At 33.6% G+C, this 12,647-nt stretch overlaps 1 protein-coding gene across 5 annotated transcripts in view; it reads right to left on the bottom strand.

Annotated features, from left to right (window-relative positions):
- The window catches only part of Ncoa1 (nuclear receptor coactivator 1), a 268,563-nt gene that overhangs the window by 193,336 nt on the left and 62,580 nt on the right, over positions 1-12,647 (bottom strand). For all 5 annotated transcript variants that reach the window (XM_019204623.2, XM_019204626.1, XM_019204624.1 and 2 more), the window contains exon 2: positions 5,034-5,152. The gene's annotated coding sequence lies outside the window, so the exon portion shown is untranslated. The remainder of the gene's footprint in view (positions 1-5,033; positions 5,153-12,647) is intronic.

The following is a 12,647-nucleotide window of genomic DNA, read 5'->3' as shown; positions in this document are numbered from 1 at the left end:
AAAAAAAAAAAAAAAAAAAAAAGAATTCAGGATTTTGCACAGTGGCAGTGTGATAGTCAATGAGGTTTATCTGAGGCATGATTATTGCTAAATGAGAAAAATTAATTCGGCCAGATATAGCAGCACATGCCTATAATCCCAGCTATGCTAGAAGCTGAGGCAGAAGTTCAAGGAAAGCCTGGGAAACTTACCAAGACACTGTCTCAAAACTCACTAACTAAATAGGGCTTGGGGTGTAGCTCAGAGTAGAGCACTTGATGGATCTGTGGCAGACCCTGGGTACTAAACCTCCCATTTCTGCCCCCGCCCAAAATGAGTAGACTACTAAACACATAATTCAATTGTATTCTTATAAGCCAACGAAGATAAACTATAAATCTTTGGACCTTTCTCAAGAAAGCTTAAAGAAAATTATGAAGATCTACCTTCTTTTCCTTTCCCACTCACTGTCCCAAATTCTGCATTCAGCTTAAACAATGCTCAAACACCTCATGGCCAATACTGTTCAGTCCTCACCCATAGCATCCCGCCATAGTCCACACAATGATAAAGCAGATCCAAATTGCATCTCTACATTCATTTATATTTCAAGATATATCCTGATTATAGAGGGATCTTGAAAGTATAACTACATACTAGTACCACACCTAAAATTAATAATTCTTTAATATTAAAGTCTGGACTAAAGTCCATACATTTCTATTACCCTAAAGTTTCCTTACTGTTCTTTTGTCTCCCTGTAATTTATTTGTTGAGAGAAAAACCAAGACATATGTCCTGAGGAGTTCCTTACAGCCTACATTTTGCTGACAATATCTCTGTGGTATTTCATGTTTCCCTGTATTTTGTGTTTCCCATAATCTAGTAATTAGAGTAAAAGGCTAGAACAGATTCAGGCTCAAGGTAATTTCTTTTTGGCAAAGCTACTTCATAGGTAGTGCTGTGAGCTTTCATTAAAAGAAACATAATGTATGGTGTCTACTGTAATGCCAGCAGCCACTGATGGTCTTTGCTTAGGCCCAGGATTTTATTACAAAATAGTAATGTTCTGCTTTTATCACTCCTTCATTTGTTACCTAGAATGCTCCCAAGAGGAGCTATCCTAAAGTATAGTTAGTTCTTAAATATATCCCAAAGAAAACAGGGAGATTTTTCAAAAGTACTATTATAAGTTCATATTTAAACATATTTTTGTGTGATTCATTATATCACAGTTATGCTTCCTAATGCTCAGTTGTCCCATCTTGGACCAGCCACAGTCCAATTATGCATCTGAGTCTTTCTGTCACAACTCTATTTGTGTTTGATCACTTCACTGCAAGATGTTTAACTCCCCAGGTTTAAAATCAGATTGAGCCATGAATCAATCCATATTCAGCTGGTTTCTTTCTTATTCTTTATTTCTACTAAAATAAACAATTCCTAATTATAAATAATAAATGATTAGTGTTTTGTAGCTAGGATATTGACATTAAGATGGAACATAAATCTAGAAATTACAGAAAGATTTCTTATTTAAGTCTACTTTTAGTATCCCACTAAAGTTGAAATTGAAAAATTACCCTACTCCAAGCTGGAAGTCAAATGCTTTAACTTGAGAGACTGAAACAAAGAGATTCCTAATCTACTCTCTGCTTGCCTTTTAGTTCTAGAAAATATTTCTCCATGTTCTATTACAAAATTTGGATGTAGTTTTTAAAAGTGAATGATGTAAATAACACTTTTCTGTAATAGAATAATAAAATCAAATCTAGAAAATGGTTAAACTCTTAGAAATTATTTTGTGTCATAAATCAGAATTTTAAAAGAGCTTTATATTCATGTTTAACACTGAAATTCATGATATTGTGAACTGAGTTCAGATTATTTGAAACAGTAAAGCTATGCCTTTTGAAATAACAGAAATGACACTATTAGTAAAGAAAGATTTATCTCATTTTACTAAAAAAACTAGCCAACATGTAACACCTTCCCCCATACCACTAGCATACAACACTGTAGAAAAGCAGAATACTATAGTTGCTGGCCATTTCTTCACAGAACTCTGAAAATATGTGGATTTAGTAGCCAAAAACTGTTTACAGCCACAATTTTTACTTTTTCTAATACTGAATCATAATCAGAAATCACATTACTGAATGCCAGTTCTCTCTGCAAAAAGGGTATGAATTTATATGCTAGTACAATCTCTTACTTAAAAAATCAGTATACCCTTTCGGGCAGCTCAAGTTGTTACTGCCTGTTTCAGAAGGAATCCAAGCAACTCTTTCAGGTTATAGTCTGGCTTTAAAAAAAAAATCAACTAGTCACTACCATCAAAACATCAAAACAACAACAACAAAACTAAGTTCTTCTGTTGTGGTAATTTTCCAGTGATAAAAGCAACACACCTATATCAAGTACTAGGACATTCTCTTTACATCAGTACTTTCCTTCAACCGAAAAATAAAGTATCTGCTAGCATACACATGACAGTAATTGCTTTTCCAGATGGTATGCCTTTGATAAGGGATTTTTGCCAAAAGCTCATTTTACTTTCTCTCCAAGCATAATATTTGTCATTAACTTTGAAACTGGTTTTACAAGCTTCTCAGTAGAAGTGTGTGTTCACCTGTTTTTTTGCTATGAAAAGGAAACCTCTGAATGATAGTTCAATTGTATGGTCTATGTCTTTAGCAACAACATTCATTAATTTCACAATGAAAAACTTTATTTCACTTTATTTTATACACTTATTTCATTTTTCATCACAAGTCTAAACATTTACTATAGAAAAGGCTACTAAGAAGTATTCATTCCGTTTCCCAAAGTAGCATAAAAACAGAAGAGCCAAAGCTTGTGCTCTCCTTCCATCATACCACAAAGAAACTAGCAAGGGGAACTGATCTCTTTAATGTGCCTTGCTAAAATCTGTTTTCAACTGTTTCATTGAGCCCAGACAAAATATTTTTAAAAGCTAACATTGTAACTTAATGTAACCTGCAATATAGCACACATACCCTTGAAATGTAGGGCCGTAACTCATACCCTTAAATACTAATTTTTTTTGTTCTATTCTCCCTGGAATAACAAAATTGAAGTCTCAAAGTCTAAAGTCCTTTCAAAAAATATTATAAGAAAATATTGTTCAAATGTATCATGTAATACTTGCAACATAAATTGTGAAAGTTTTACTTTTCTTCATTTTCAAACAGGAAAACAATAAATGTGAATAGGAGATTTGTAAGAGTGGGATGATATAAATAATTGAGGAATTAAAAATTCCTAATTTAACAAAGTAAGCAACGTAATTTAGGCTATAAGACATTTTTAGAATTAGAATCATGACTTGTTAACAACCAGGACCAATAACTCAAGTTCAATTAATCAGAATTTCCTATTCCCTAACCTTTAACTTCCTTAAGGTATGAATATAGACTTTATTGCTTAGAAAGAGAAACTAAATTATGACTTTATGTGCTCATTTTATGACTACACACAAATGTTTTCAGATGGGTGTATACTCCCTAGCCTCAGAGGAAATATCTTGAGTAAAAGATGTCATCAACTGCATTTATAATAAAGTTACACAATAATTTATATCCTTCCACATACCTAAAATCGTTTGCAAAGCTTGGATATGCAACTATTGTTCTTAAATGAAAGTAAAAAGGAAGGACTTTATTTTTTTTAAAGTAAAATGGTTCTAGTAATAAGAAAAATTAAATACATAAACTATATAAAATAAAATATAAATATAAATAAATATAACCCTGGCACTGGGGATTGAACTCAGGACCTTGTGCTTGCAAGGCAGGCACAATGCCACTGAGCTAATCTCTGGCCCTGAAAAAATTATATATTTAATCATATTTATTTAATCATCGTCTGATTCAAAATTATACCCAAAAAACTTAGAAAAATACAATACATTTATGGCTAGAGAAGTTTTACAACTTATTATCAAAACAATCTCTTTTCATCCGATACCTGATACAAGATAAGTTATGTTTGGCAAAAGCTGCTCAATTATACCATTCTTTTCTAGAGATAATCCACTTACTATAACTGAGTCAATCTTAGGATTCCCGTATCATAAATTCTTATCATTATTCTGGAATTTACTGCTTTACATATTTTCTTCCAAAGCAGACCAAAATGGAATTAAAGAATTCTACTAAGTGATATATTTTTCTCAGCTTTTCATCTTTAGATTCTAGCAAGGCATTATTAATTTGCAAGCCTGTGTAAAATATACAGGGAAACCAACCAACTTTGACCTGCCTCCTAATATATTTTCCATACTTTCTACCTATGTGGAAAAATTAAGCGGAAGTAATATTTTATATATATATTTTTTAAAGTGTAATATCTAACTATATCCTGTTTGGAATTTATGTGTATTTTAGAAAAAGAGAAGATAAATTTTGTTTTGTTTTCTGTCAATATTGCATTTCCTTTTGTCTTCAGTTGTCTTACATGGTCTTTAAAGTAGGGATCCACCCCATGTTTTAGAACAGTTAACTGACTCTTTAACTACATATCTTGCTTTTCTGGTCCAAGTGAAACCAAAACATCAGATTCCAAAGGTCCTGCAGGGATACCCTATAGGAATAACAATGACACTTCTCAGTGAACAGAAAACGTTTACTGGTAAATTTAAGAGAAGAGAAGAGAAAAGTCCAAACTAAAGGACAACAAAGTTTAATGTCTCTGATAATATGTGGGCAGACTGTTAGAATACTGTATTCAGCTCCTAATCTCAGGAGTCATAACATAAATAAGATAATTACTAACTTGGTATTTAATTCTTCTATATAGTTTAATCTTCGTTCAATATATTTCTTATAATTAACAAGATTCCTAATTATATGGAACATCTTTTTGACATCTGGATCTTTTCTCCACTGATGGCGGGGCAGGTGTAAAGGAGAGATGAACTCTTTAAAAGATAACCACTTTAACATGTAAGAACTTAAACTTGCAAAACCTATACATAAAAACCAACATAAAATGGATGCCAAGGAGTCAAAATAAAATTGTGCCTCAAATACCTCAGAATAAGTTGGTGCCTTCATTTGGAAGCAGTTTCCTACTACATGATCTTGTCTGATGGTCCTTGTTTTTATCATCAGAGTCAGTTCCAGTTACATTTCCATCAGTATGGATAGATCTAAATTAGAAGAAAGAAGACATATTTAGGCCATTGAACTCATTACAGATATTAGATACTGTGACACATCACTGTTTTTCTGCATGCATACAAAGATTCTTATACAGGCACTTTGGATGGTTAAGAAATGCCACTTCCCATTCTTGTCACTATTATAAGTGAAAACAATCGAAGATTAAAGGTATAACAGATAAGTATTACAAAGTTGACAAGAGGCAGTAACTGGCTTTAACAAAAAACAAAACAAAACAAAAGGTCAGATCCCCAAAGAATGTATAAGCAAACTAGGGTTTCCCCGGCATTTTAAGGAGGCAAAGGACTCATAAACTATCAGCTTACTCATCAGAGCTGCAGAAGTCACCCCAGTAGCAGTGCCCCAGTACCCAGTCTTGGGTAAAACGGAACCATAAGAGAAAATAGGTAACTTGAGACAAAGAAGCATCCACATACTGAAAGTGGGTATTACAAATTAAAATTTACCAAGTTAATGGCAATATTCAATGTTCCTATGCTACCTCAACATTAATACCAAATAGTAGACTTTGCAGACAAGGTCTTTTTAAGAAATATGAGCTCTACTGGCTTTAGATTTACTACCCACAGTTAAATTTTTTACCAACAGTCCCTTAAATCAGAATGACAGACAATGGACCAGGCTTCAGAGACAATCATTCTACCAGAGGTCAATTTAGGAACTTGGGGCCACTTAATTTTATCTATGGTTTCCAACCCTGACATCCTCGGGCTTTCTTCAAAACATCAACCACTCTGGACAATCATATAACCACGTGGATGATCCAACAGTAATACTATGGTCTTCAAATCCTGGCAGACACCGAATGCTGTGCATCAAACCTCATATATGTCCTTAATCAGGTGCTTCCTTTGTAATTCATACCACCTTTCTTTCAAAACTTTTTTCTCTTCTAGCCCTGCTAGAGGTGGAATAAATACCCTGATTTTCACTTTTCTAAGAATTAATTTTTAATACTTCATGCTACATGATATATGGGGCAAAATATGGTCTTAAAATGAACTTGTATTGCAAAATACCAATTAGTTTTTCTAGCAAACATTAAATAATTCTCACCTTCCCTTGTTTTACAAAGTTTGTTCTTGTGTCAAATAAAATTCAAACACTAATGCCCAGAAATAAATGGCTTAACTACCATTTTGCTGGACTAGAACAAAGAAGCCACCACTCTGCCCCATAAACATGGCAAAAAGAAGCAAATAATAGACTATCACTGGGAGAGGGACAGCAGCATAAAAAGAAATCCCTCTGTGGTGCCAATGTGCATACTGAAAGATGAAGGTGATATAGGAATACAGAAAAACAATCCTGTAGTACCCACCACATGCCATATTCTAGACCACTGGTGGTGAACCTATAGCACAGGTTACTTGTTTTTATTTTAAGACAAAAGATGTTAATGTATGAGTTGTTTTTTCTAAACTAAAACCTCAGTATTCAGGTTAAATTGCAGCGTTGGCAGTTTGCAACAACTGGGTTTTGGGTTGCAGTTTTGGCACTCAACTCTAAAAGGTTCGTCATCACTGCTCTAGACATACGGGAACAGCAGCCAACTGCTGGGGAAACCTGAGACCTGTGGTACACTGAACTTAACAGTGAAGCCCAAATCCAATTCAACTTGGGATACACTGACTCAGCCTTCAGCACATAGCCTGCCAGAAGAAAGAGCAGAAAAGGATCACAATCTCTCTTGTTCCTCTGCTGAGGACCACAGACATTAAATCAAAAGTTATATATAATATAAAAAGTTATATATAATAACTAATATATAATACATTATTATAATACAAATTATGTAAAATGAATTCAACAAAGGCAAAAAAAGATTCAAAAAATAGAAAATAATTAGTAAGATTGTAGACTTAAATCCAAACTTAACAATGTTTACAAAGAAAGTATCTAAACACCCTAATTAAAAGGGTAGGTTATCAGATCAAATTTAAAAAGCAAGATCCACCTATACTGTTCACATGATACCCATTTTAATACAAAAACATATAAAGGTTGAAAGAGAATAAAAAGGACTAATCAACAGAACAAGAACACAGAAAATCATTAGCATATAGAAGATTTGAAAAAAACTGTCAAATGACTAGACCAAACTGCACATTTATACAACATTCTATACAACAAGAGAAGAACATACATTCTTTTTAGAGGCACATGGAATATTCACCAAGACAGACCAAATTCTGGACCATAAAACAAACCTCAAGATATTTAAAAGAATTAATATAAAATAATGTACTTTCTGGGACCAAAACACAATTTAATTAGAATCAACATCTAATAATTACCAGAGGTAGAAATTAACAATGTATTTCAAAATACCCAATGGATAAAAGAATAAGGAACATTAGAAAATACTTTTAATTTAATGAACATTAAAATAGAACATATCAAAGTTTGTGGGGCACTACTAAAGTAACTCTTAGAAAATTACAGCATTAAATGCTAGCATTAGAAAACAAGAGAGGCTTAAATCAATAATCTAAGGAAGATGGAAATAAAAAGGGCCAATTACCAAAAGCAATTATAGAAAGGATTAAAACTGAAAAAAAAAAAAAAGAGAAAAGCTGTGGGTCCAAAATCTAAAAACCTTAATTAGGGTGCTTAGATACTTTCTGTGTAATCATTGTTAAGTTTGGATTTAAATCTACAATCTTACTAATTATTTTCTATTCTCTAAAAACCTCAATGAAATTGAATGAACTTCTGCTAGAATATTTAAGAAAAAAGGAGCAATGTCACGAATTACCTAGACTAGGAATGAAAAGGGGACATCACTGGAGACCTTATGGATATAGTAGGTACCCTTATCAATGGAGGTTAAGTTTCAAGATCCCCCAATGGATGCCTAACACTGCAGACAATACCAAATCACATATGATTGTGTTTGTGTGTGTGTTTTAGTTGAGCTCTATGGCTGTCTCATGTCCTCAGTCGACTCAAAATGTTTAAGTTGCATGGTCATTTTGATGTTAGAGAAGAGCGAGAAGTCACATGGTACCAGATCTAGTGAATAAGGTAGAGAAGAACACACTACTATTTTTATGAGCCTGCTGTTTCACTGGATGGCACTCAGCAGCAGTATTAACCATATTTTTTATCACGCCTTATAAAGACACTCATAAAAGAGGACTTCCAAAATTTCTTCAGAAAGTAGCAAGGACAATGGAAAAAGTGTGTTCAAAGTATGTGGGGGAGTGTGTTTTAGGGAGATTAGTGGCAATGTGTCTTTAACTGTAATCATTTTTAAACATTTACTATACATTTTGATCACACCTTGTATTTATAAAAGAATTAAAGATCAATATTAAGATGTCAATTCTCCAAAATTAATATAAAGAGTTAACATAAATCCCAATTATAATCCCAGTAAGGTTTTTTGTAGAACAGAGGACGCCATATAAAGTTTATATTGAAATGCCAAGAACAAAGAATGGTCAAAACAATCTTTACACTTGTTGATCTTAGCCAAAGGGGGAAAAGTGGTAAAACAATATTTAAGAAGAAGAACAAAGTTGGACCTGACTGCAAGACTTTCTATAAAGAAGTAATAATCACAACACTGTTATTATAGCACAAATAAACATAAAGATCAATAGAACAGAAGAAACAATCTAATAATAAATCTACATATTTATCGTCAATCAATTTTCAACAAAAGTACTAAGGTAATTCAATAGAAAAAAATTGTCTTTGCAACGAGCCGTGCTGAAACAACTGGTAATCCATATGTGAACTCTCTTAACCTCAACTCATAGTAAGAGAGGAGATAGGGTGTGACTTAGACTGGCTGGCAAGAGAGGCTGCTGGGATTCCAGGATCCACACAGCACTTCCTCTCAGGACCCCATAGGTAGAACTTCTTGTGGGTTCCCATGAGATGTGGATGGCATAAAGAGAAGGGAGGCCAGGAGAAGCCCACTCACTGTCCTGCTCCTCTCACAGTAGCCGCCCTGTGTCTCCCAGACCCAAGGTGTACTTTTATTTCTGCTTTTATATTTTCCTGTCTTTTGTTTGGCCCAAGTTTGCTCTGCAGAGCCAGTTTCTCCCTTACCCCTTTCACCCTTCACTTTTCAAACAAACTGTAACACCATTTTTGGCTTGTTCCAGATGAGAAGGACCTGGAATACTTAGTTTAATTGGTGAGCCATTTCTAAAAGAAGCTACCCAATAACAACACCTCATACCTTATATACAAATTAATAGACCTGAATATAACAAATACAAAAGTATAAAATTTCTAGAGAAAAACATAGGAGAATTTGGGCAACTACTTAGCCAAGGTGTTGGAAGACATACTATGCCAAGAGGCAGAAAGTAAATATTCAGGTTTTGTGAGTTACACGATCACTGTGACAACTTTCAACTCTGTGTTATAGCATGAGAGCAGCCATGGACATTATGTAAATTTTGACTATGTTGAAATAACACTACTTACCAATACAAGTAGTGGGCTGAATCAGGCCATAGTTTGCCCACACTAAGCAAAGAGTTTTTAGATATGACGCACAACCCCCAAATCATTAAAAACTGATAACACTTTATCAAAATTTTAAACATCTAATTTTTGCAGGCAATGTTATGAAACCATAAAGATGAGAGCCACAAATGTGTAGAAAATATTCATAAAACAAATACCTGCTAAAGAACTTGTTTCCAGAATATAAAAATATTCTTCAATACAATAGGAAAATCGACAATCCAATAAAAATAATGGGCAAAATATTTGAACAATGGAAAAACGACAACTTCAACAAGCAGTCTCCTTATATAGTAGATGTGTTTAATCTTTTCCTACTTTTCCTACTGATTGTTTGACTCCCTAAATCTAGCCCACCATTTGAGTAAATAATTCAATGTGCTGTCTTATATAAAAGACATCCAAAACTGAAATACTACAACAGTATCCCTCTACACAGTTTCACTTTTCAGTTTCAGCTAACAGTGGTCAACCACAGTCCAAAAATATTAAATGGAAAATTCCAAAAGTAAATAATTTGTAAGTTTTAAATTACATGCCATTCCAAGCAGTGCAATGAAATCTTGCGCCATCCCATTCCAAAAGGAAGCAGATGGTTCTCCTTCTGAGGTATCTTCAGAATGTCATATGTCCTAACAATATATCACAATGCCATGTAATTTATCCTACTGCATCTCATTACTCAGGCATTGTATCATCTTATGTCATCACAAGAAGGGTGAGAACAATGCTATAAGATATTTTGAGAAAGACCACAAATGACATGCAAATAACTTATTACAGTATACTGTTATAACTGCTTTATTAATGTTGATAATCTTTAATTGTGCTAGTTTATAAGGTAAACCTTGTCACTGTTATGTATATATAGGAAAAACATAGTATATTCAGTGGTTGGTACTATCTGTGGTTTTAGGCATCTGTGGCAGGGAGAGGAATTGTGTCTTAAATCATATCCTCCATGGGCAAGGAGAGACTACTATAAAACTGTCACAGCATTTTTAAAAGTTAATTTTTAAAGTAGGTTACATATAAATTTGATACAAAAAGCAAACTATACAAAGTTATGATAAATAGAAATTTTTCCCCAATGATCCAGCTCTCTTCCCTTGTTTACTATGTATTCACAAATGCCCTATGCATATAAAAGCATATATATCTATTTTTTAAGTTTCCATATTTTCTATAAACTATATCTATGTTAACATTTTAATAATGCATATTAGCTTATACAAAATGGTTTTAATTTTGCATATATACATCTATTTTTAAATGTAGTGGAATACTATAGACAGTTTTACATTATGTTTCACGTACTGTATCTTACAGCCCATTTCACATCATTCTTAAAGAATTCCTGCATCCTTTAAATAATTTTATATATTAACACATTATAATTTAATCAGTCTTTCACTGATAATGTTGTTTCCAGTATTTTGCCATTACTGTCAATGATATCTGTGTACTGTACTCATGGAATAGAATTACTGGGTCAAAGAGTAACTGAATTTTTAATTGTGACAGCCTTTGCTACTCTCTGCTCCACATAGTTTATCAGAGCTTTAAAAAATATGCAATGTATCAGTAAACTTCCCAGATTAGGGAAGACTAAGATGAAGCACTAAATTCTCATAACATAGCTCCAATTACTAAGTAAAGGTATACTGGAAGATTTTCAACTTAGCAACCCCAGATACTTTTAATCCAAGAAAAATTACAGTGAGTGACAATAAAAAGCATTTTAGCAGGGCTTCCCATAAGCCTAAACTCTTTAAGTTAAGGTAATGATTTTTCTTTAATATTTATAACCTGTTTAACTTTAAGAGGACATGAATTGGTTGCAAGTCAAAATACAAGGTAAATAAAACTAAAAGATTAGATACTGTGGCAATGGTATGGCCACGTACTACCCTAAAATGGTGGCTGCCTTTCTTCCCAGTTTGCATATGTCATGCCACCTAGAGGTGGGACTTTATTTCCCAGTCCCTTAAATCTTGGTGAGTGTTGGGACTTGCTAGGACAAGCTGGCTGTAGTGGGAGCAATATTCTTAAACTTCAGAGACCAGCAGGATTGGCAGGGTCCCTCTTCTCTCTCTCTCTCTCTCTCTCTCTCTCTCTCTCTCTCTCTCGGAAGTCAGAATTTAGGTAAGAAATCCAAATATGCCAATATCACAATGCTGTGGGAGCCCACACAGAAGCACACTGAGATGTCAGACGAGGGAAGCCATAAGCTGACCAGCCTAGCCCAGCCCAACCACCAGCTAAGTAATAATAAATAATTGTTTTAAGCCACAAAGTTCTGCAATGATTTGTTATATGGCAACAAGCAACTGAAACATATATTATCAAGCTTATGATATCAGCAGATTACAAAAACTAAGTCAAACTGGATCTACATTTTCCGTTACAAGTTTTCATGTCTTGAAAAAAAAATGTGTACATTTTGTATCTGAACTGTATGAACTTGTACAAAGAATGAACTCGTACAATGAACCCAGTGGACTATAGTTTCAAATATAATTTTAGAAAACGCACATCACTCAAATTATGTTTCTTACAGACAGATTCTTTACAGACAGATGACATATCAGAGCCAAGCACAGACATTTTCATGTCAAAAGAGACAAAGATGACAGGATCTTGATATTTTTATTCTCTGAAGACATAATATAAGAAACCGGATGGATGCATAATTAAGATATTCATTAGACTGTCTTCCTCAGATCTGAGGTTTTAAGTGAGCTTCTGATAGACACTAAATAACTGTCAGTTTCTCATTAAATCTTTAATAAGAACATACAGAATATTCTTTAAAGTTGTTTAAAGTTACAACCATATAAATTAAGAGCCCCAAAGTTCCCTAGAACTGCTGTCACTTAGATCATCAATATTCTTTAATGCTATAGCCCGTACACATACTGTGGTGTTTGACTTACTTGATCTTAAACAGCACCTATTCAAATAACCATTTCC

This window comes from Fukomys damarensis, unplaced genomic scaffold, assembly GCF_012274545.1.
Source record: "Fukomys damarensis isolate Sample0158 unplaced genomic scaffold, DMR_v1.0_HiC HiC_scaffold_2, whole genome shotgun sequence".
NCBI lineage: Eukaryota > Metazoa > Chordata > Mammalia > Rodentia > Bathyergidae > Fukomys > Fukomys damarensis.
The sequence above is the reverse complement of the archived record's forward strand: the minus strand, read 5'-3'. Positions and strand labels throughout refer to the sequence as shown.